At 31.6% G+C, this 23,522-nt stretch overlaps 1 long non-coding RNA gene across 1 annotated transcript in view; it reads left to right on the plus strand.

Moving 5' to 3' along the window:
• Positions 1-23,282, plus strand: part of LOC139858800 (uncharacterized) — a 260,912-nt gene extending 237,630 nt beyond the window's left edge. Inside the window, exons 2-3 of the long non-coding RNA XR_011763084.1 lie at positions 22,717-22,741; positions 22,933-23,282. This is a non-coding gene — a long non-coding RNA (uncharacterized lncRNA). The remainder of the gene's footprint in view (positions 1-22,716; positions 22,742-22,932) is intronic.
• Positions 23,283-23,522: the final 240 nt, after the last annotated feature.

Here is a 23,522-nt window from a genome sequence, read left to right on the forward strand (position 1 = left end):
GCAATACCCTCAAACAATACCCATAACCTCCATAGCTATAACCCATAATTTTCTTAGCTCTATCCCGTTTGAAAACTTATTTTGAAATTGTCTGAATATAACTCCGTCATAGTATTTTATGTATACTAATAATATATTGAAATCATACTAAGTAAATATATATATGTAATTCGATTGAGAGAGTTTAGAGAAATATATTTTCAAGTTTCTATGAAATAATGAAACCTATTGAATTCTATTTATAATAGATTTTTGAATTATTAAAGTGAATTATTAAAGTATGAATTATTAAAGTAAATTATTAAAGTATGAATTATTAAAGTGAATTATTAAAGTATGAATTATTAAAGTGAATTATTAAAGTATGAATTATTAAAGTGAATTATTAAAGTATGAATTATTAAAGTGAATTATTAAAGTGAATTATTAAAGTGAATTATTAAAGTTAAAGTAAAGTAAAAGTATAGTAAATGTAAAGTTAAAGTATAGTAAATGTATAAAACTATGTACGTATAATACGCGTATAAATATATTTAATATTAATTTAAATCGTTATATCATAAAACATTTTAGAAAAGTAGAATTATATATATTCATAATAGGTTTCAAGTTTTTAAATTACAGTCTATTGGTGAAGCATGGGATAAAGTCCAAAAGTTTAATAGACGTATGAAATCATCTTAATGAAAAATGTCGAGTTACTTAACTTGTCGATATCCAACATCTAAGTTATTTACATTCCACGTTCTTACTTATAGATCACTTTACCATTTTCCGAATATTGTCAAAAAGAATAGATTTCTTAAATCACAGTGGACCTCATAACATTGGCTCGTAATCATATCATAATGTATCTGATAATTCAATCATTTGATATTATCTCTTAATTCTGTCGATAAATATATCGAAAAAAATACGTTCATGTAAAGTATCATATATCTAATACTTTGTTAATGTTTTCAGTTAATATTATATATTATATATACATATCTATATACACATAATTGTTTGTGAATCGTCGAACACGGTCAAAGGGTAATTGATTACATGAATGTAGTTCCAAACTTTTTGAGATTCAACATTACAAATTCTGCTTATCGTGTCGGAAACATATAAAGGTTAGGTTTAAATTTGGTCAGAAATTTCCGGGTCGTCACAGATGTCCATGCTGGACATGGACAGGGCTTTGCAGATATATACTCCTGGTGAATTACTACTACCCGATTGTATGAATTTGATTTATCGTGGTGAAAGGGTAGATAGGAATTTTGACGCGAACGCCGTCTGGAGGCGTATGTCAGATTATAATTTTTTTGCACTGGGAGGAAAACACTCCTACTTACATATTAACAAAGCCGAGCTTCGTATAATTCATAGATTTTTGGCTAACTCGATTACACAGAGAGGTCACAATAAGGAGAAAATGACCTTACATGATTTATTTTACCTAAATTGTATTCGAGACCCAAGAGGCTTTGTTAATATCCCTTACTGTGTTGGTTTTTATTTGTCTAAGATGGTGGAAGGAATACAGGAAGGGGGAATAATAGGAGGAGGTATTTTTGTTACTCTCATTGGAGAGTATTTGGGTGTAGATAGGGATCAAGGTAGTCTACTTATGGTATGTAGGGAACAGGTTGAGCCTTTAGGATTTAAGGTCTATCAGGGTGCTAAGGTATTGAAAAGTAGACGCATTCAGGAAATACCATATGTTGGTAATCATCCTCAGGTAGAGAGAGGTTCAGATAAGGAAATGGAGGAAGCGGATGACATTAGGGAGGTTATGACTAACGTCTACCAGCGTGTAGATGAGGTGAAAATGACAAACGAGGAGAGATTTAGTCGGATGGAGCAGTGGCAAGCCCGGAATAATTACGAGCTATTCAACGACAGCATGATAGATGGGACTATCATCAGCGTCAGATCATGAGCCGGCTGTCACCTCAGGATCACTACGTACCGACCTGACCCACTTACTATCCTCAACACCAGCCTTAGATGAGATCACCATATACTCTCTACGACCCTAACCAGGCTTACCAGTACACCTATCACCAACCATGGAACCTGAACGACGACATGAACTGGAACCCCTATCCATATTAATATAGTTCCCGTTGGTGATTTCTATGATTTTTATCTTTTTATTATTTTTATTTATTTATGTTTAAACACATTATATTTTGATACTTTTATGTATGTTTAATATATTTATTATGTTGTACTAATATTTCATATTTGATTTGAAAGTGGGATTTTAAGTCCCATTTCAAATTACCATGCATGTTTATATTTGTATTGTATGTATTTTATTTCATGTACACAACAGGGTAAAACATCGCATTTTCAAAGACTGGCATTAAGTTCAGCAAAAGCTACTAATTTTGACGATAAAATGAAAAACAAATGTGATGTAACAACAAGACGGAATGAACAAATGATGTGCACCATTTATCATTCAACAAACAAACGCCAATATGATTGGAAACTTTGGTAAAATTTAATCATTTTTCTACACTAATCACCCTCAATAATTTAAATTGTTACTGATTTCTTACAAATGAGGGCATTACAAGATCTTAAGTGTGGGAAGGGGTTAAATTCTTTCGGATTTTTAAAATTTTAACTTATACACTTGGTTACCATTAAAAATACTAGTAACGCAGTAGTTGTATTAGAATCTAGTGCTCTCTGATAATAAAGAACAACCATAGTCTTATATACTGACTACCCAATTCTAGTAAAATTTTTCAAAATTTTCAAATAAATGAATTCAAAATCATGTTTATACATATTTATGAACGATAAAACTAGGTGTTGACACCGAAATTATTGTTACCTCGGAAAGGACAAAAATTGAGAAACAACCCAAAATGTTAGAATTCATTTAAAATGGAATAGAGGACAATAAAAAGGAAAAGAAAGGAAAATAAAAGCGAAGTGTGGGAAAAATTTACCAAGTTATTTAAAACATATATCACATATTTTTGTACAAATAACTGAGGATACTTTTTGGACAATTTTATCAGTTTTACCCAATTTCTTATAATATATTTGAAAAAAAAAGTTGGATCTACACGATGAATCAATTCCATCATTAAAAGGAAGTAAAGTCTTCCAAAAAAGACACGCACTTCTTGATTTAGGTCAGGAAGTTGTCGTCTAGACCAGTTGTAGAGTCTACGAAAAACCTTGAAAAGTTTTCTCAAAAATCAGCTGGAAATCCACGGACCTCAGCATCAAACAGGGTCGCCAAGTGGTCAGACTTATCCTAACCATGAGAGGATCTGTCTCGTAAAATGGGGAGGTAGCGTGCAAATTAGCTTGATAAGACTAATGAATCAGATCCCCAGAAAGGATAATCTCCTTAAAAGATCAAAAATCAGCTTTTAAGACTGATATTACTCAATCCTTGAGATTGACTTTTAAAGATTGAGAATTACAAACTCATGGAATTCGATGATATCTAAACTCGAGCTTGAACGAGAAAATACTTTGATCAAAATTACAAACCGATTTATTTTCTGAAAACCCATTTTTAATGCATTCATTACCATTGAACGTAAAATCCTAGGAATTCACCTGGAATTTATTAGGTCACCTGAACCAAATCGGGTGTCAACCGTAAGAACGGTGGTTGCATAGCATGGTCGAAGACAAGACCTTGTGCCAGACCGAAAAATTATAGGGTGATCTTTACTATTGCTCCTACAAAGGATAGTAATTGCATCCGACACGTTATGGACCATAATTAAAAGCATGTCAGGGGACATTGCCCTAACAATTGCTTGTTTAACGCTTTCCTTTACAACCGAACGGTAGTTTACCGAAAGGTAATATACGGAGCAAGTATACTGGACGTGTTGCTTTTCCAATACAAGGTTAGCAAGTGGGTGACACAAAATCGCAAGTTTTGAGCTAAAATTTTCAAATCTGAAACCCACTAAACCCACAAAAACAATTTGCAAACACCGGTGAAGGGTTATTCCGGAAAACTTATCTAGGGTAAAAGCTAGATTTTCAAAAGATCAAATGTTTTCATAAAGATCCAATTTCCTTAAGGATCTAAATTTTTATAGTCATGTGGGACTGTAAACCACATCGTTACTACCATTGTTTATACCGCCGTATAAAAATCACTGATGTACGAAGTGTGAAGAATAAAGAAGTAATTTTAGTATTTTTATTTCAAGACTATATTGCTTGAGGACAAGCAACGCTCAAGTGTGGAAATATTTGATAATGCTAAAAATGAACATATATTTCATAGCATTATCCCTCAAGAAAGACAAGCTTTTAGTTGCAATTGTTCTATTTACAAGTGATATTCGTTTAAATAATAAAAGGTGAAGACAAAAGACAGATTCGACGAATTGAAGACGCAAACGACCAAAAAGCTCAAAAGTACAAAGTACAATCAAAGTGGTTCAAATTATTGATGAGAAACGTCTCGAAATTACAAGAGTACAAGAGCAAAACGCAAAATACAAGATATTAAATTGTACGCAAGGACGTTCGAAAATCCAGAACCGGGACCAGAGTCAACTCTCAACGCTCGACACAATGGACTAAAAATTACAATCAACTATGCATACAAATATAATATAATATTTAAATAATTCTATAAATTTTTTATATATTATATTATTATTAAAAACCATCGGCAAGAAAGAAAACAAAGTCATGTGAACTCTCCCAGCTGGCCATGTGATCGCATGGCCTGGAAGAACAAAAACCATGCGATCGCATGGCCCTAGAAGTCAGGCCACATCTATAAATTTCGCTTGTTTTGGCCAGTTTTAATATATCTTTTTCTCTATCTCTCACTCAACGTATATATATATATATATATATATATATATATATATATATATATATATATATATATATATATATATATATATATATATATATATATTATAATTTTAATTTTAATTTTAAATTCTAATAATAAGGGTATGTTAGCGAATGTTGTAAGGGTGTAAGTCGAAATTCTGTCCGTGTAACGCTACGCTATTTTTAATCATTGTAAGTTATGTTCAACCTTTTTAAATTAATGTCTCGTAGCTAAGTTATTATTATGTTTATTTAAGCCAAAGTAATCGTGATGTTGGGCTAAATATTAAAATTGGGTAATTGGGCTTTGTACCATAATTGGGGTTTGGACAAAAGAACGACACTTGTGGAAATTAGACTATGGGCTATTAATGGGCTTTATATTAACTAAATGATACCTCGTTGATTTAATATATAGACTTATAATTTGACGTATTTATATATAACCACATACGCTTGACTGGGTACGGTGGGCGGGATATCTATAAATACCAATAATTGTTCATTTTACCGGAAACGGGATTGGATTAATAGTTAATGGACTAGTTAAAACAGGGGTGAATTACATTCAAGGGTAATTGGTGTAATTGTTAACAAAGTAGTAAAACCTTGGACTACATGCAGTCGATAACTTGGTGTATTCATTAAACAAAGTATTAAGACCTTGTTACAATTCGAATCCCCAATTAGCTGGAATATTTGACTTCGGGAATAAGAATAATTTGACGAAGACTTCCGCATTTTATGATTATGACTGATGGACTATTATGGACAAATCCGTATGGACATATTGAATAATCCAGGACAAAGGACAATTAACCCATGAGAATAAATTAAAAATCAACACGTCAAACATCATGATTACGGAAGTTTAAATAAGCATAATTCCTTTATTTCATATTTAATTGCACTTTTATTTACTGTCATTTTATTGCATTTTTAATTATCGTACTTTTATTTTATCGCAATTTTATTTATCGCACTTTTATTTATCGCAATTTCATTATTGTTATTTACTTTACTCTTTAAATTAAGTCTTTTATATATTTAAGATTTTACATTAGGTTTTAACTGCGACTAAAGTTTTAAAATCGACAAATCGGTCATTAAACGGTAAAAACCCCCTTTTATAATAATAATATTACTTATATATATATTTGCATTTTTACAATTATAAGTTAAAACTAATATAGCGTTGAACTAGTTTATTAGATCCCTGTGGAACGAACCGGACTTACTAAAAACTACACTACTATACGATTAGGTACACTGCCTATAAGTGTTGTAGCAAGGTTTAGGTATATTCACTCTATAAATAAATAAATAACTTGTGTAAAATTGTATCGTATTTAATAGTATTTTCCTTGTAAAAATATAAACTATTTTATATACACCTCTACGCACATCATCACGAAATATGGGTTTTATGTTCTTCATTTACCCAAACCCTAACCCTTACACAAAATCAAAGTAAGGAAATCAAAGTTAGAACATACCACTACAACCAAAACGTAGCTAGTGATTAGAGGAACAAATGTAACACACGCGCTTTGGCCCGAAATCAACTTCTTCCTCTAAGATTTGAGCTTTCTCACTCAAGAACTCCCTTCTCTCTCTAGAATTTAAGTGGAATGGATAAAGGTAGGTGATAGTGGAGTTATGACACTCCACTTACTGATCTGGTAGTCTTTAACTCGTCCCCAAGTGAATTACCAAAAAGCCCTTCAAAATATCTCATAAAAAGTAGCAGAATCCGGCTACAGTAAATAGTGCGCCACGCGCACCCTTAGGTGTGCGCTGAGCCCACCTTGCTCAGCTCAGTCTCTGACCTCTATTTAACTGCACAAAATTTCCCACGCTTCAAGTACCCTATTTACACCACTGTACAAACATTATTCGGGTCTTACACATTCCCTCTACCTACTCATAACTCGGAGACACAGTGTCCTCCTACTGAGGCTACTGACACTACTACTACCCCACATCCCATCTCGGAGACACATCTTCCTCTTTTTGAGGCTACATCCAATCCTTCTAATTCTCCGGAGACACAGCTTCCTCCTACTGAAGCTACCGTCCCTAATTCCACTTTGGAGACACAGGCTCCTCCTACAGAGGCTACATCCTCCACTTCTGTCCATCCTATGGTTACTCGCACCCATGTCAGTAAAACCAAACCTGTTGACCGTCTCAACCTTCACATCTCTGTTATTTCCCCTATTCCTCGCACTTATCCCGATGCACTTCGGGACTCTAACTGGAAACAAGCTATGACATGACTGATGAATATAATGCTTTAATTAATAACAGTACTTGGACACTTGTGCCTCGCCCTTCGGACACGAACATAGTTCGCTCCATGTGGCTCTTCAAGAACAAGTTTAATGCAGATGGTAACTTGAGCAGGTACAAGGCTCGACTCGTTGCTAACGGTCAAAGCCAATAGGTTGGTATAGATTGTGATGAGACTTTTAGCCCGGTTGTTAAACCGGCATCGATACGTACTGTCCTGAGTTTGGCGGTTTCTTGACATTGGCCCATTCATCAGCTCGGTGTCAAGAATGCCTTTCTTCATGGACAACTTACAGAGATAGTATACATGCATCAGCCACCTGGTTTTCACGATCCTAGATTTCCGGATCATGTATGCCTCATACAGAAGTCATTATATGGCCTCAAACAGGCCCCTCGCGCTTGGTTCAATGCTTTACAGGTTATGCTCATCAGATTGGGTTCCATGAGAGCCGGTGTGATACGTCTCTATTTATTTTTCTTTAGGGATCAGATACCGCATATCTACTTTTAAATGTCGATGATATCATCTTGACTGCATCTTCCACAACATTTCTTCAGAGGATTATCGCTTCCTTATATAAGGAGTTTGCCATGACTGATTTGGGTCCCTTAAATTATGTGACGACCCGGGAATTTCTGACCAAATTTAAACTTAATCTTTAATTGATTTCGACACGATAAGCAAAATCTATTAAGTTGAATTTCAAAAAGTTTGAACTGTTTCATATATTCAATTGACCTTCGACTGCTCTCGACGATTCACGAACAATTAATTGTAAATAGATATGTATGTATGTATGTATGTATGTATGTATGTATAAATAATAATTTGAAATATAATTTGAAGTATTATATGTTGTTATTATTAAAAATTAATAAAATAAAAATAGGATATTATAATATTTATTATTTAAAATATATCTCTATATATAAATAAAGTATATTAAAAATAAATATTAAATGATTGTAATATTCGTTTGATGTTTCGATTGATATTAAACAAGTTAAATTCGAACTTATGTGATTTTTAAAATAAACGGTTATCTGAAAATAAGTTATATACACTATAGGTTTATTAAAAATATAATTAGGAACTATTTGTTTAATTTTAAAAAATTTTATATTTTACTTAGGGGTTGGGAGTAAATAATTAATGTAATTTTTATTTAATAATTTATGATCAAATTTTATACCATAATGACCAAAATAAATAATTATATATAATTTAAAAATATAGGATTTTTCTGTGTACTCTTGTTCATTATCAACGGAACACGAATTTCAATCCGTAAATGAAATAGTAGACGACGGCTAACAATATAACACGTTTATATCTTAAATTATATTATAAATATTATAGTGTGCATGATTGAATCAATTAGGTTATTGTTTGTGTTTTTTTTTGTTCTCACAATTTAGCTCACACGGAGTATATGTCTATATACAATATGCACTACCACTTGCATATCATAAGAGTCAGAAGAAAACAATCACTACCACTTGCATCTTCTTTTCTTTTCTTTTTTTTCTTCATTTGAACATCATCACTTAGTCTCATCATCCTCATTGATAACCATGATAACCACACTCATTAAACCTTTACCATCGCATATCTGTAACTATTGATAATGATGATTCAATGATGAGAACAAGAGTTAATGATGAACCAAAGACCAGGTACAATCATGAAATAAATATATATATATATATTTCTGTTACTATTACTCTTGCGCTATCACCACCATCATACCAAAGCTGCAAACACCATTTTGTTGCTGTTTTTTTCGAACAGTTCAACCTCACATAAACTAAATACTCGGTCTAATTACTTGAAACTTCTACTGTTTCTGTTTATGATTATAATCCAAAGCAAACCCATCTATAGAAGTGTTCCTACAAATTGTCCTTTTCGAATTTCTTTTCCAAAAGTAAAAGTATTGATGACCACTGTTGTTGATTGGCATTTTCATCTTGTGTTCATAGTGGTGGGTCGAAAGACACATTCATCCACTCAACTTGTTTGATAAAGGTTATAAGTATATTATTTTACTTAACCTAATATATTATGTGTCGGGTATCTATCTACTAATGATTGACGATTAGGTAATATGACGTGTTGATGATGATACAATGATAACAACCGTTGAGGTAATTACTTCCCGTTTAATATTTATCTTGATCCTGGCTTCGAGACACACAACAACTGAACAAGTATTAGTATGTATTTTAGGCCTTTTTATTTATTAAATGGGTTACAAGAGCTATTGGGCCGTGAACCACAATTTAATTTTCTGATGGGCCGTAACAAAAAAAAGAAAGACCCAGCTGTTACCTAATTTAATCAAAGCCCAAAACCTGCTTCTTATCCGACTCTATACACCTTCGGTTATCATCATAGAACACGCACCCCATTTTTTTTTAACATGTTCTTGCTTTTTATGTGATCTTGATAATACAATTACAGCAACAAATAAATCACTATATTATTACTCGATTACCACCACTAGCTACATCGATAAACCTCTACTATACTCATTTCTGTTCGACCAACCATCAAGCACCATGAACTACAACCACCACTATTTATCACCTCCAACCATCACCTTCACGACACCACCTTCAAATCACCATCAACAACCACCATTGAACCAGTTAAACATTATCATTCGAACCCATTTACAACGTTCATTAAACTGAATTGAAGGAAGATAGATTGAAAGAAGAGATCGAATATGTTTTATATTGAGAGAGAATGGGTTATATAAAATATATATATAAATATATGAGGATTAGGAATAGATCATACATAATGGGAAACAACGGGATTACAACCTCAACGAATTAAATATAAGAAAAACAAATACGGGACCAGTTTACTAAATAAAACGTGGTTGCAAGGTTGGGAGAAGTTTTCCTTGCACTTTACACAAAAGTCTTAAGGGTGAGTGTGTTAAGGGGTCCGCCATGTCTGCACAAGTTGGCCACACCCACAGAGTTAGTGTATTTGATCAATAACGTCAATTTGGATATATTACAAGTAATACGTGTATATGTTTCCGGAAGATTCATTGTTCCAAGTGTATATTTGTTTTCGGCAATCTAAAAATAACCATGTGAAACCTTTTAGGATAAGTAAATTGTGGGTATGTTGATGATGAGATGATGAGATGATGAAGGTATCGAAAGATGATGATGTTAGCATTAGAATAATGATGATGATAAAGGTTAGGATGTTAATGAGATGATGATGAAGTCTTATGAAAATGATGATGTGAGTCGAGGAAGAAGAAATTGAAACAGAAAGAAAACGGGTAAATATATACGGGAATGGAATTAAATCAAGAAAACAGGTTAGCTCAGATGGTTAAGTATATTATCGGGTTAGCGAGAGGTCGCGGGTTCAAATCCGGACTTGGGCATTTTTTTTAAGGGATACTTCTTTGAGGTAGCATTATTATTATTATTATTATTATTATTATTATTATTATTATTATTATTATTATTATTATTATTATTATTATTATTATTATTATTATTATTATTATTATTATTATTATTATTATTATTATTATTATTATTATTATTATTATTATTACTACTACTACTACTACTACTACACTAATATAAAAATTATACTCATTATTATTATTATCATTAAAATGAGCATTAGGATTATTATTTCTAATATTATTATTAATATTATTATTAGAATTATCCTTAAAATTATCATTTTTGAAATTATTATTATTAACAAAAGTAATTTTATTAAAATTATCATTTTCATTATCATTATGAGTATTATTATATTAATTATCATTACTAACATTATTATTATTATTATTACTATTATTTTTATCGCTTTTATTGTTATTATCATTATTAACACATGACATTTTTTTCCATTTTATTATTAGTATTATCATTATTATTAAAAGTATTATCATTTTTATTATTATCTTTACTATTATTAGTTTTAGTATTATTATAATTATTATTTTTAACAAATAAATGTTATCTATATAAAAGTATATTACAAGTCAACTAATATTACATACTAAATATTTTTAACTAATATATTACCATTTATATTGATAAAACTCTAATTAAATTAAATATCATATATTTATCCTAAGAATAATTATAATTAAAAATACTAATAAATTATAAAATATAAGTAAACCAAGTTGATTAAATGGGATATGTGTTAATATATATGCAACTGATATAGGTTCGTGAATCTGAGGCCAACCCTACACTTGTTCAATGACGTCATATGTATTTTTACTACAAAATACAGTATAGTGAGTTTCATTTGCCCTTTTTACTCATTACATTTTTGGGCTGAGAATACATGCAAATGCTTTATTAACTATTTTACAATATTTATATGCGTGAGTTTCATTAATCCCTTTTGAAATGCTTTTGAAATATATATTTTTGGGACTGAGAATACATACGCTGTTTTTATAACTATTTTACGAAATAGACACAAGTAATTGAAACTACATTATATGGTTGAATGATCGAAATCGGATATGCCCCTTTTTATATAGTCTGGTAATCTAAGAATTAGGGAACAGAAACCCTAATTGACGCGAACTCTAAAGATAGATCTATCGGGCCCAACAAGCCCCATCCAAAGTACCGAATGCTTTAGTACTTTGAAATTTATATCATGTCCGAAGGAGGATCCCGGAATGATAGGGGATATTCTTATATGCATCTTGTTAATGTCGGTTACCAGGTGTTCAATCCATATGAATGATATTTTTATCTCTATGCATGGGACGTATATTTATGAGAAATGAAAATCTTGTGGTCTATTAAAATGAATGAAATGATTATTTATGTTAAACTAATGAACTCACCAACCTTTTGGTTGACACTTTAAAGCATGTTTATTCTCAGGTATGAAAGAAATCTTCCGCTGTGCATTTGCTCATTTTAGAGATATTACTTGGAGTCATTCATGACATATTTCAAAAGACGTTGCATTCGAGTCGTTGAGATCATCAAGAGTATTATTAAGTCGATTATAGTTAGATATATTATGAAATGGTATGCATGCCGTCAACTTTCGTTGTAATGAAAGATTGTCTTTTCAAAAACGAATGCAATGTTTGTAAAATGTATCATATAGAGGTCAAGTACCTCGCGATGTAATCAACTGTTGTGAATCATTTATAATCGATATGGACTTTGTCTGGATGGATTAGGACGGGTTTTGACAGTTGGTATCAGAGTGGTGGTCATAGCGAACCAGGTCTGCATTTGTGTGTCTAACTGATAAGTCATTAGGATGCATTAGTGAGTCTGGACTTCGACCGTGTCTGCATGTCAAAAGTTTTGCTTATCATTTTTGTCGGAAATCATCTGTTTATCATCCTTAGGAAATTACCTGCTTATCATTCTTAGTCTAGACATATCTTACTGCAATGATTGCATGAATAGTGTATAGATCAAATTCGTATCTTAGCGTATCTGCTAATTCATATCTTTGCATATCTGTTACTGTAGACTTTGCCTGACAACTTTCGTAGATTCCTCCGTAACTTATGGGATTTTAGTATTATATATGCATATGTAAATTAAGTATTGTAGGATACTAATCTACATCCTATAATCTAATTCTTATCGAAAATCCTTCATCTGATCGTACGAGATGAATCCCTCAACCAGTTCAAGTTCCTCGAATTCCGACAGCTATTCCGATATGGAAACATACTTGAGCTTCGAAAGCAGTATAACTGGAATGGATCAAAAAAATCAGTCATCACCAATTCGGGATGAATTGGTGATGGGTTCGTAGTCGACTAAACCAACAGAGACAAGAAGAAAGCAATCCTTTCCATTCCACCAACCGAATTTACCTCTTGGCGATGAATCTGAAACACTTACCGGCGAACCTGTTTGTAATACTATTTTGTCTGTCATTTCCCGAATATCTCGCCAAAGATTATATTCTATCAAAAATTCTAAATCTTATTCATTTACTCGTTCTAACCGACAATCACCCCGGAATAATAGAAGAAGTCAAAAAACTTCGCGCTCGAAAAAAAAATATAAATAAATAAATTTGGAGAATATGGTGCAAAATGTACCAGCTTCAGCAACATCACTGGCACCAACAGTACCATGAGTAACAGCACCAGTACCATCAACAATCCATGCCTCAACATTTCATTCTATACCTCGAGTATAATCATCGTTCTACGTATCGTTCTACATCGATTGTCTTCATTCTTCATGGCGATTAAGTAATCTCTAAATGTTTTAGAGATTATGTATTCTAGTTCTAACGATAAATCAAATGAGATTAATATCATATTAACTCATTAAATCCATAATTACATCTGAAGAAAATATATATGCAAGTATATTTCCATAAAGATTGTAATTAAAAATTCTTTTGTACAAACTGTTAATGGTGAAAATATTTTAACGGGTAGGTAATACCCAAGGAATAATTAGATTTCACTTTAATAAGTTACACTGTATATTCGACGAAGCTGATTCAACAGTCATTTACTATCCTACTTACAACCACCGATACACGTATCCGCTCACTGCAGAATAACCATTTTCATTCAATTTCATATTTGGATTTTGACCTATCAGAATCTAGCAAGTGGCATAATGAAGAAAACATTTGACGAAATAAAAATTTGATAGACACAAACAAATTTAACTACGAAAAAATTTTTGTTAAGAATTCACGCTAACTGTTCCAGCTAATTGTTCCTAGCTAACTGATTACATTTTATTTATCGCAATTTAAATTCTCGCAATTTTATTTATCGTCATTTAATTTCTGTTATTTACTTTACGCATTTTATTTATCGTCATTTAATTTCTGTATTTATTTTACGCACTTTAAATATCGGGACACGTATACAAGGTTTTGACATATCATATCGACGCATCTATATATATTATTTGGAATCACCATAGACACTCTATATGCAGTAATGATCGAGTTCTCTATACAGGGTTGAGGTTGATTCTACAATAATATATATAATTTGAGTTGTGATCGAGTCTGAGACGTACACGGGTCACGATACGTATTAATTAATTCGAATATTATATATTAAGCTATATATGAATTATTGAATTGCTAACTGTGGACTATCAACTGGGGACCAACATTGGACAATTAAAATGAATTAAAATATTGATTATAACATATGAAACAAAAAAAAAAAAAATTCTTCAAGTTTGCCACTTGATCTCATCTTAAACCTCATTTGTATCTTAACGATTTCAATCTGTGTTCAAACATTTCATGATTCTTGAAAAACACCTCAATCGAGAGAATGAACCAACCACACTTCATCTACGGGAGAAAAGATTGGTCATATAATTATGCACCTGAAAACACTCAGAACCTGAGTAAACGTTTAACACGTGTCTGTGCTAGCTCCTTTGGCACTGTTATTACCGAAAATAACTTTGCAATTTCTTTTCAAATTAGCCAAATTTGTCACAGCTCCAACAAGTCAACTTCGACTTTTCATTCGAAGTAGTCTTACTATAATCCTGATATATACGATTACCCTTTTGATACCGGAGAATTCTTTTATATTCCATCATATTACCAGCAGACGTACCAGCAACCTCGTTGCTCCTTGGCTTAAATATCTTCGACAAATCACTATATTTATCTATTGAAGTCTCATCATGTATTCATCCGCATCTTGTAACAAGAATTGCCATACCAATTACCGGGAATCAGCAAATCTGTATTTTGAGTTTCGCAACGTTTCTACATCAACTGTTATATGTATCCATATAATATTTATCTCTTAGAAATATGATCTTCCATTCTGAAATTCTGAAAAGCACCCAGTCTGCGAATTAATGCTCTAAATTTTGAAAAGTTGAATGAAGCAACAAAAACTGTAAACGACCTCAACAGCCAAAAGTTGATGATAAAGAATTGTATGTTGGCAAAGCTCAGAAAAAGTTTGAAACTGAAAAATTGATTGAGCAAACTACGAAGGAGTCTCTGAAAAAATCACAAGGACTAAACTTGTACATTAAGAATCCTGATGATTCTGTTTCTGATGAAATCTTTAGCGAATACCTTGCTTCTGACTCCAAACTCTTGCGGACAAATTTTCTTCATCATCCTTCGATATTAGAAATTCCAAGATATCATCGTATCTTTCATTATAAATATCCTCAATATTTCTGAAGTTATCTTCATAAATATTCTCGTCCAATATAAATTATCTCTCCGCGCTATCTATGATATATCATAAAAGGAAACTGTCTTAGTTTCTATATTCTGTAAACCTTCGAGTTTAAAATAAGAATGCTTTTGAAGTAGTGTTGGAAATTGATGCATGAGTTAGTATAATATAATGACACTTGATCAACGTGATTATATTACAGTAAGTCATGCTGAGTTTCTAATGGAACGTGATGATTCACAGATCATAACGCCATCATGTGCCATGTTACACGACTCTTACATTCTATCTAATCTCTAAACATATCAAGAACATAATTTCTTGATAGTTCTATCTTTTCTCTTGAATTCTGGTAATTTAACCAATCAAGATCGTGCTATTACAATTTCTCTCTTAGAACGTTAGTCATGTTCATTCGAAACTTCATACCTACGAATTCTGAACCATTATTCGCTTGACTTAAGGTCGGGAAGAGAAAACAAAAGGGATGGAACTCCAAAATATAAAGGAAATAAAGAGGGTGGATTTATAGTGAAATGTCCGACAAAGCAATCAAAACAGATTATTGCATTTACCAAAGGGGATCTTAATTTCCCTAATTACCAAAGAACTAAATCTTATTACGAAGATTTTCTTTTAATCCCTAAAATTTCAGAAATCAACCGTGACTACGTCACCGGTTAAGACGAACCTTCAATTATTCATTTCATTCTTTTGTGATAGCTTCACTCGTACTCTTCACACAATCAAAATTGTTTATCCATATTACTAAATGATGATAAAACTCTATTTATCAACTCATATTCGTCAGGAAAACATTCTTAATGTTAAGCATGAGGATTCCACTCAAATTTCGGGACGAAATTTCTTTAACGGGTAGGTACTGTGACGACCCGGGAATTTCCGACCAAATTTAAACTTAATCTTTATTTGATTTCGACACGATAAGCAAAATCTATTAAGTTGAATTTCAAAAAGTTTGAACTGTTTCATATATTTAATTGACCTTCGACTGCTCTCGACGATTCACGAACAATTAATTGTAAATAGATATGTATGTATGTATGTATATATGTATAAATAATAATTCGAAATATAATTTGAAGTATTATATGTTGTTGTTATTAAAAATTAATAAAATAAAAATAGGATATTATAATATTTATTATTTAAAATATATCTCTATATATAAATAAAGTATATTAAAAATAAATATTAAATGATTGTAATATTCGTTTGATGTTTCGATTGATATTAAACAAGTTAAATTCGAACTTATGTGATTTTTAAAATAAACGGTTATCTGAAAATAAGTTATATACACTATAGGTTTAGTAAAAATATAATTAGGAACTATTTGTTTAATTTTAAAAAATTTTATATTTTACTTAGGAGTTGGGAGTAAATAATTAATGTAATTTTTATTTAATAATTTATGATCAAATTTTATACCATAATGACCAAAATAAATAATTATAGATAATTTAAAAATATAGGATTTTTCTGTGTACTCTTATTCATTATCAACGGAACACGAATTTCAATCCGTAAATGAAATAGTAGACGACGGCTAACAATATAACACGTTTATATCTTAAATTATATTATAAATATTATAGTGTGCATGATTGAATCAATTAGGTTATTGTTTGTGTTTTTTTTTGTTCTCACAATTTAGCTCACACGGAGTATATGTCTATATACAATATGCACTACCACTTGCATATCATAAGAGTCAAAAGAAAACAATCACTACCACTTGCATCTTCTTTTCTTTTCTTCTTTTTTTCTTCATTTGAACATCATCACTTAGTCTCGTCATCCTCATTGATAACCACGATAACCACACTCATTAAACCTTTACCATCGTATATCTGTAACTATTGATAATGATGATTCAATGATGAGAACAAGCGTTAATGATGAACCAAAGACCATGTACAATCATGAAATATATATATATATATATATATATATATATATATATATATATATATATATTTTTTTTTTTTCTGTTACTATTACTCTTGCGCTATCACCACCATCAGACCAAAGCTGCAAACACCATTTTGTTGCTGTTTTTTTCGAACAGTTCAACCTCACATAAACTAAATACTCGGTCGAATTACTTGAAACTTCTACTGTTTTTGTTTATGATTATAATCCAAAGAAAACCCATCTATAGAAGTGTTCCTATAAATTGTCCTTTTCGAATTTCTTTTCCAAAAGTAAAAGTATTGATGACCACTGTTGTTGATTGGCATTTTCATCTTGTGTTCATAGTGGTGGGCCGAAAGACACATTCATCCACTCAACTTGTTTGATAAAGGTTATAAGTATATTATTTTACTTAACCTAATATATTATGTGTCGGGTATCTATCTACTAATGATTGACGATTAGGTAATATGACGTGTTGATGATGATACAATGATAACAACCGTTGAGGTAATTACTTCCCGTTTAATATTTATCCTGATCCTGGCTTCGAGACACACAACAACTGAACAAGTATTAGTATGTATTTTAGGCCTTTTTATTTATTAAATGGGTTACAAGAGCTATTGGGCCGTGAACCACAATTTAATTTTCTGATGGGCCGTAACAAAAAAAAGAAAGACCCAGCTGTTACCTAATTTAATCAAAGCCCAAAACCTGCTTCTTATCCGAATCTATACACCTTCGGTCATCATCATAGAACACGCACCCCATTTTTTTTAACATGTTCTTGCTTGTTATGTGATCTTGATAATACAATTACAGCAACAAATAAATCACTATATTATTACTCGATTACCACCACTAGCTACATCGATAAACCGCTACTATACTCGTTTCTGTTCGACCAACCATCAAGCACCATGAACTACAACCACCACTATTTATCACCTCCAACCATCACCTTCACGGCACCACCTTCAAATCACCATCAACAACCACCATTGAACGAGTTAAACATTATCATTCGAACCCGTTTGCGACGTTCATTAAACTGAATTGAAAGAAGATAGATTGAAAGAAGAGATCGAATATGTTTTATATTGAGAGAGAATGGGTTATATAAAAAATATATATATAAATATATGAGGATTAGGAATAGATCATACATAATGGGAAACAACGGGATTACAACCTCAACGAATTAAATATAAGAAAAACAAATACGGGACCGGTTTACTAAATAAAACGTGGTTGCAAGGTTGGGAGAAGTTTTCCTTGCACTTTACACAAAAGTCTTAAGGGTGAGTGTGTTAAGGGGTTCGCCATGTCTGCACAAGTTGGCCGTACCCACAGAGTTAGTGTATTTGATCAATAACGTCAATTTGGATATATTACAAGTAATACGTGTATATGTTTTCGGAAGATTCATTGTTCCAAGTGTATATTTTTTTTCGGCAATCTAAAAATAACCATGTGAAACCTTTTAGGATAAGTAAACTGTGGGTATGTTGATGATGAGATGATGAAGGTATCGAAAGATGATGATGTTAGCATTAGAATAATGATGATGATAAAGGTTAGGATGTTAATGAGATGATGATGAAGTCTTATGAAAATGATGATGTGAGTCGAGGAAGAAGAAATTGAAACAGAAAGAAAACGGGTAAATATATACGGGAATGGAATTAAATCAGGAAAATAGGTTAGCTCAGATGGTTAAGTATATTATCGGGTTAGCGAGAGGTCGCGGGTTCAAACCCGGACTTGGGCATTTTTTTTAAGGGATACTTCTTTGAGGTAGCATTACTATTATTATTATTATTATTATTATTATTATTATTATTATTATTATTATTATTATTATTATTATTATTATTATTATTATTATTATTATTATTATTATTATTATTATTATTATTATTATTATTATTATTATTATTATTATTATTATTGTTATTATTATTATTATTATTATTATTATTATTATTATTATTATTATTACTACTACTACTACTACTACTACTACTACTACTACTACTACTACTATACTAATATAAAAATTATACTCATTATTATTATTATCATTAAAATGAGCATTAGGATTATTATTTCTAATATTATTATTAATATTATTATTAGAATTATCCTTAAAATTATCATTTTTGAAATTATTATTATTAACAAAAGTAATTTTATTAAAATTATCATTTTCATTATCATTATGAGTATTATTATATTAATTATCATTACTAACATTATTATTATTATTATTACTATTATTTTTATCGCTTTTATTATTATTATTATCATTATTAACACATGACATTTTTTCCATTTTATTATTAGTATTATCATTATTATTAAAAGTATTATCATTTTTATTATTATCTTTACTATTATTAGTTTTAGTATTATTATAATTATTATTTTTAACAAATAAATGTTATCTATATAAAAGTATATTACAAGTCAACTAATATTACATACTAATATATTTTTAACTAATATATTACCATTTATATTGATAAAACTCTAATTAAATTATATATCATATATTTATCATAAGAATAATTATAATTAAAAATACTAATAAATTATAAAATATAAGTAAACCCAGTTGATTAAATGGGATATGTGTTAATATATATGCAACTGATATAGGTTCGTGAATCTGAGGCCAACCCTACACTTGTTCAATGACGTCATATGTATTTTTACTACAAAATACAGTATAGTGAGTTTCATTTGCCCTTTTTACTCATTACATTTTTGGACTGAGAATACATGCAAATGCTTTATTAACTGTTTTACAATATTTATATGCGTGTGTTTCATTTACTCCCTTTTTACTCATTACATTTTTGGGCTGAGAATACATGCAAATGCTTTATTGACTATTTTTCAATATTTATATGCGTGAGTTTCATTAATCCCTTTTTAAATACTTTTGCAATATATATTTTTGGGACTGAGAATACATACGCTGTTTTTATAACTATTTTATGAAATAGACACAAGTAATTGAAACTACATTATATGGTTGAATGATCGAAATCGGATATGCCCCTTTTTATATAGTCTGGTAATCTAAGAATTAGGGAACAGAAACCCTAATTGACGCGAACTCTAAAGATAGATCTATCGGGCCCAACAAGCCCCATCCAAAGTACCGGATGCTTTAGTACTTCGAAATTTATATCATGTCCGAAGGAGGATCCCGGAATGATAGGGGATATTCTTATATGCATCTTGTTAATGTCGGTTACCAGGTGTTCAATCCATATGAATGATATTTTTGTCTCTATGCATGGGACGTATATTTATGAGAAATGAAAATCTTGTGGTCTATTAAAATGAATGAAATGATTATTTATGTTAAACTAATGAACTCACCAACCTTTTGGTTGACACTTTAAAGCATGTTTATTCTCAGGTATGAAAGAAATCTTCCGCTGTGCATTTGCTCATTTTAGAGATATTACTTGGAGTCATTCATGACATATTTCAAAAGACGTTGCATTCGAGTCGTTGAGATCACAAGAGTATTATTAAGTCGATTATAGTTAGATATATTATGAAATGGTATGCATGCCGTCAACTTTCGTTGTAATGAAAGATTGTCTTTTCAAAAACGAATGCAATGTTTGTAAAATGTATCATATAGAGGTCAAGTACCTCGCGATGTAATCAACTGTTGTTAATCATTTATAATCGATATGGACTTCGTCTGGATAGATTAGGACGAGTTTTGACAAATTACTTTCTAGGGATCCATGCTACTTGCAATGCTTCTAGCTTGTTTCTCTCCAAGAAACAGTACGCACTTGAGATTATTGAGCGGGCTGGTATGTTCACTTGTCACCCATGCAGGACCCCGGTCGAACCCGGGGCCAAGCTTACTAGTCACGGCCCTTCTGTTGACGATCCCACACTTCATAGGAGCCTTGCAGGCGCCCTACAGTATCTCACATTCACCAGACCAGATATATCTTATGCAGTTCAGCAAATATGTCTCTTTATGCATGATCCTTGCGAGCAGCACTTTCATGCGCTCAAACGGATCATTAGGTACATTCAGGGCACCACTGATCTTGGCCTAAAGTTATATGCGTCATCTCCGACATCTCTAGTTGCTTATTCAGATGCTGATTGGGCAGACTGCCCTACTACTCGACGATCTACATCTGGCTATTGTGTGTTCCTTGGCAATAACCTTCTCTCATGGTCTTCCAAACGACAACTCACATCCTCTCGCTCCAGTCCTGAAGCAGAGTATCGTGGAGTTGCCAACGCCGTTGCCGAGACTTGCTGGATTCGTAATCTTTTTCGCGAGCTTCATTGTCCTCTCACCTCTGCTACTTTAGTTTATTGTGACAATGTCAGCTCCGTTTATCTGCCCAACAACCCAGTTCAGCACCAGCGGACAAAACATATCGAGATTGACATTCATTTTATACGAGATCTCGTGGCCCAGGGACATGTGCGGGTTCTTCATGTCCCTTCTAGATATCAGTTTGCAGACATCTTCACCAAAGGTCTACCGTTCCCACTCTTCGACGAGTTTTGCACCAGTTTGAGCGTCCGGCGTACTCCCGTTCCAACTGCGGGGGGATGTTAGTCATTATAGTCCACTTATCAATATAATGGGCCTAGCCCACGTTTACACTAGTGCTAGGGTTAGATGGCTATATATATTGCACTGTATTATCATTATGAATCAATCAATAATATTTGATCCATTCCCACTAAATATACCGTGTATCAATTACATGATAAATTAATTTTGATCTAAACATTTCATACAGATTAATTAATATTTCTGACAATTGTTTTATCGTTTGATTGCAACTAGAAGTGTCAAAATGGGTGGATCAGATGGTTGTAAAATGGTTTGATCCAAATGGTCGGGTTGGGTTGACTCAAATATATAGTGTGTTGACATTTAACTATAGTTGACAAAAGATTTTATTCTCATTGTTAATCTGAAATATAATTATTAATGATATTGGAGATATTATGCATTAATAATATAGTTTGTAAGAGGTTCACCGAGTTTGACCCATTTGGCCATTTTCTAATAAGATATTTTCATATATGAGATTTGACTTGTTAGACGCTGAGCATAACTGGAAGTGGCACATATATAACCGATTTCGTAAACGTTCTGCTAGTATTTGTTAACTGTGTAGGAGTTATAGTCCAATATCATACAAATGGCTTTATAAATCAGTTAGGAACTTATAAGTGTATTTTTTGTATCCATTGTACTTTTTTGGGTACTACGTAGTACATAACTTATGTGAAATAAAATGGACTCAAATGGCGATTGTTGATAGCATCTTGATGTAGTTGTTTTGTTTCATGCTTGTTTCAATTATATAAAATTGTATATGAAAAAAAGCCATGTTAATACATTCACTTTTCTGGCTTTGTTGGTGTGGTATTGCAGGTACTTCGACATCGGCAACTAAAAGGTCTTAATTTCCGTGTTATCTTCTTATATTTACAGTTTATCACGTTCTTATGATTTGGCACATGAATAAGAGCTCAATTCAGAATGTGTATTTACTTCGTTTTCTACCTTTAATTGACTCTACATTTATGCAATGGCAGATGAGTCAATTATCATTAACTCTACATCTAATTGATTACTTGCGTTGTACAGACAAGAATGAAGAACAAATTTGTGATGAATATGTTAAAGATTCAGCCAAAGAGAAGATATTTATTTGTCGAATTTATATAACTTGTCCAATTAAACTACGAAAGTGAGTTTCAATATTGAAGATGAATATGATTCAGCCAATGACAAGACGAAACTTATAGTTATAAAAAATAACAAGTTCAGTATTAACAAACTGAAGCGGGTATATTTGATATATTGCTTGCATCTCCCCCATGTAAGTCATGTATTTAAATTTCATTAGCACTCCACTGTTACACACATGACAATTATTCGAATTCGAATAAAGATTTAAATAAGAACGATAAATGTGTTCGAAATGAGCTGGAAACCCCACACACCGAAGATGAAACACTTTTTTTTTTTTTTTTTAGTTTGGTTTGTTTATCTAATTAAACATGTTGGGTTGTTTAGTATATCTAGTGTATACATGTAGATTTTACATGTTCACATTTTTTGTATTTGGAAAAGTATGCAAAACAGTGAGAGAAACGACACGTATGCTAAAAATGTGGTCTAAAGAAGAAGGGGTTCGAATTCTTATTGTTGATAATAAACATGGACATCCGATT

This window comes from Rutidosis leptorrhynchoides, chromosome 7, assembly GCF_046630445.1.
Source record: "Rutidosis leptorrhynchoides isolate AG116_Rl617_1_P2 chromosome 7, CSIRO_AGI_Rlap_v1, whole genome shotgun sequence".
NCBI lineage: Eukaryota > Viridiplantae > Streptophyta > Magnoliopsida > Asterales > Asteraceae > Rutidosis > Rutidosis leptorrhynchoides.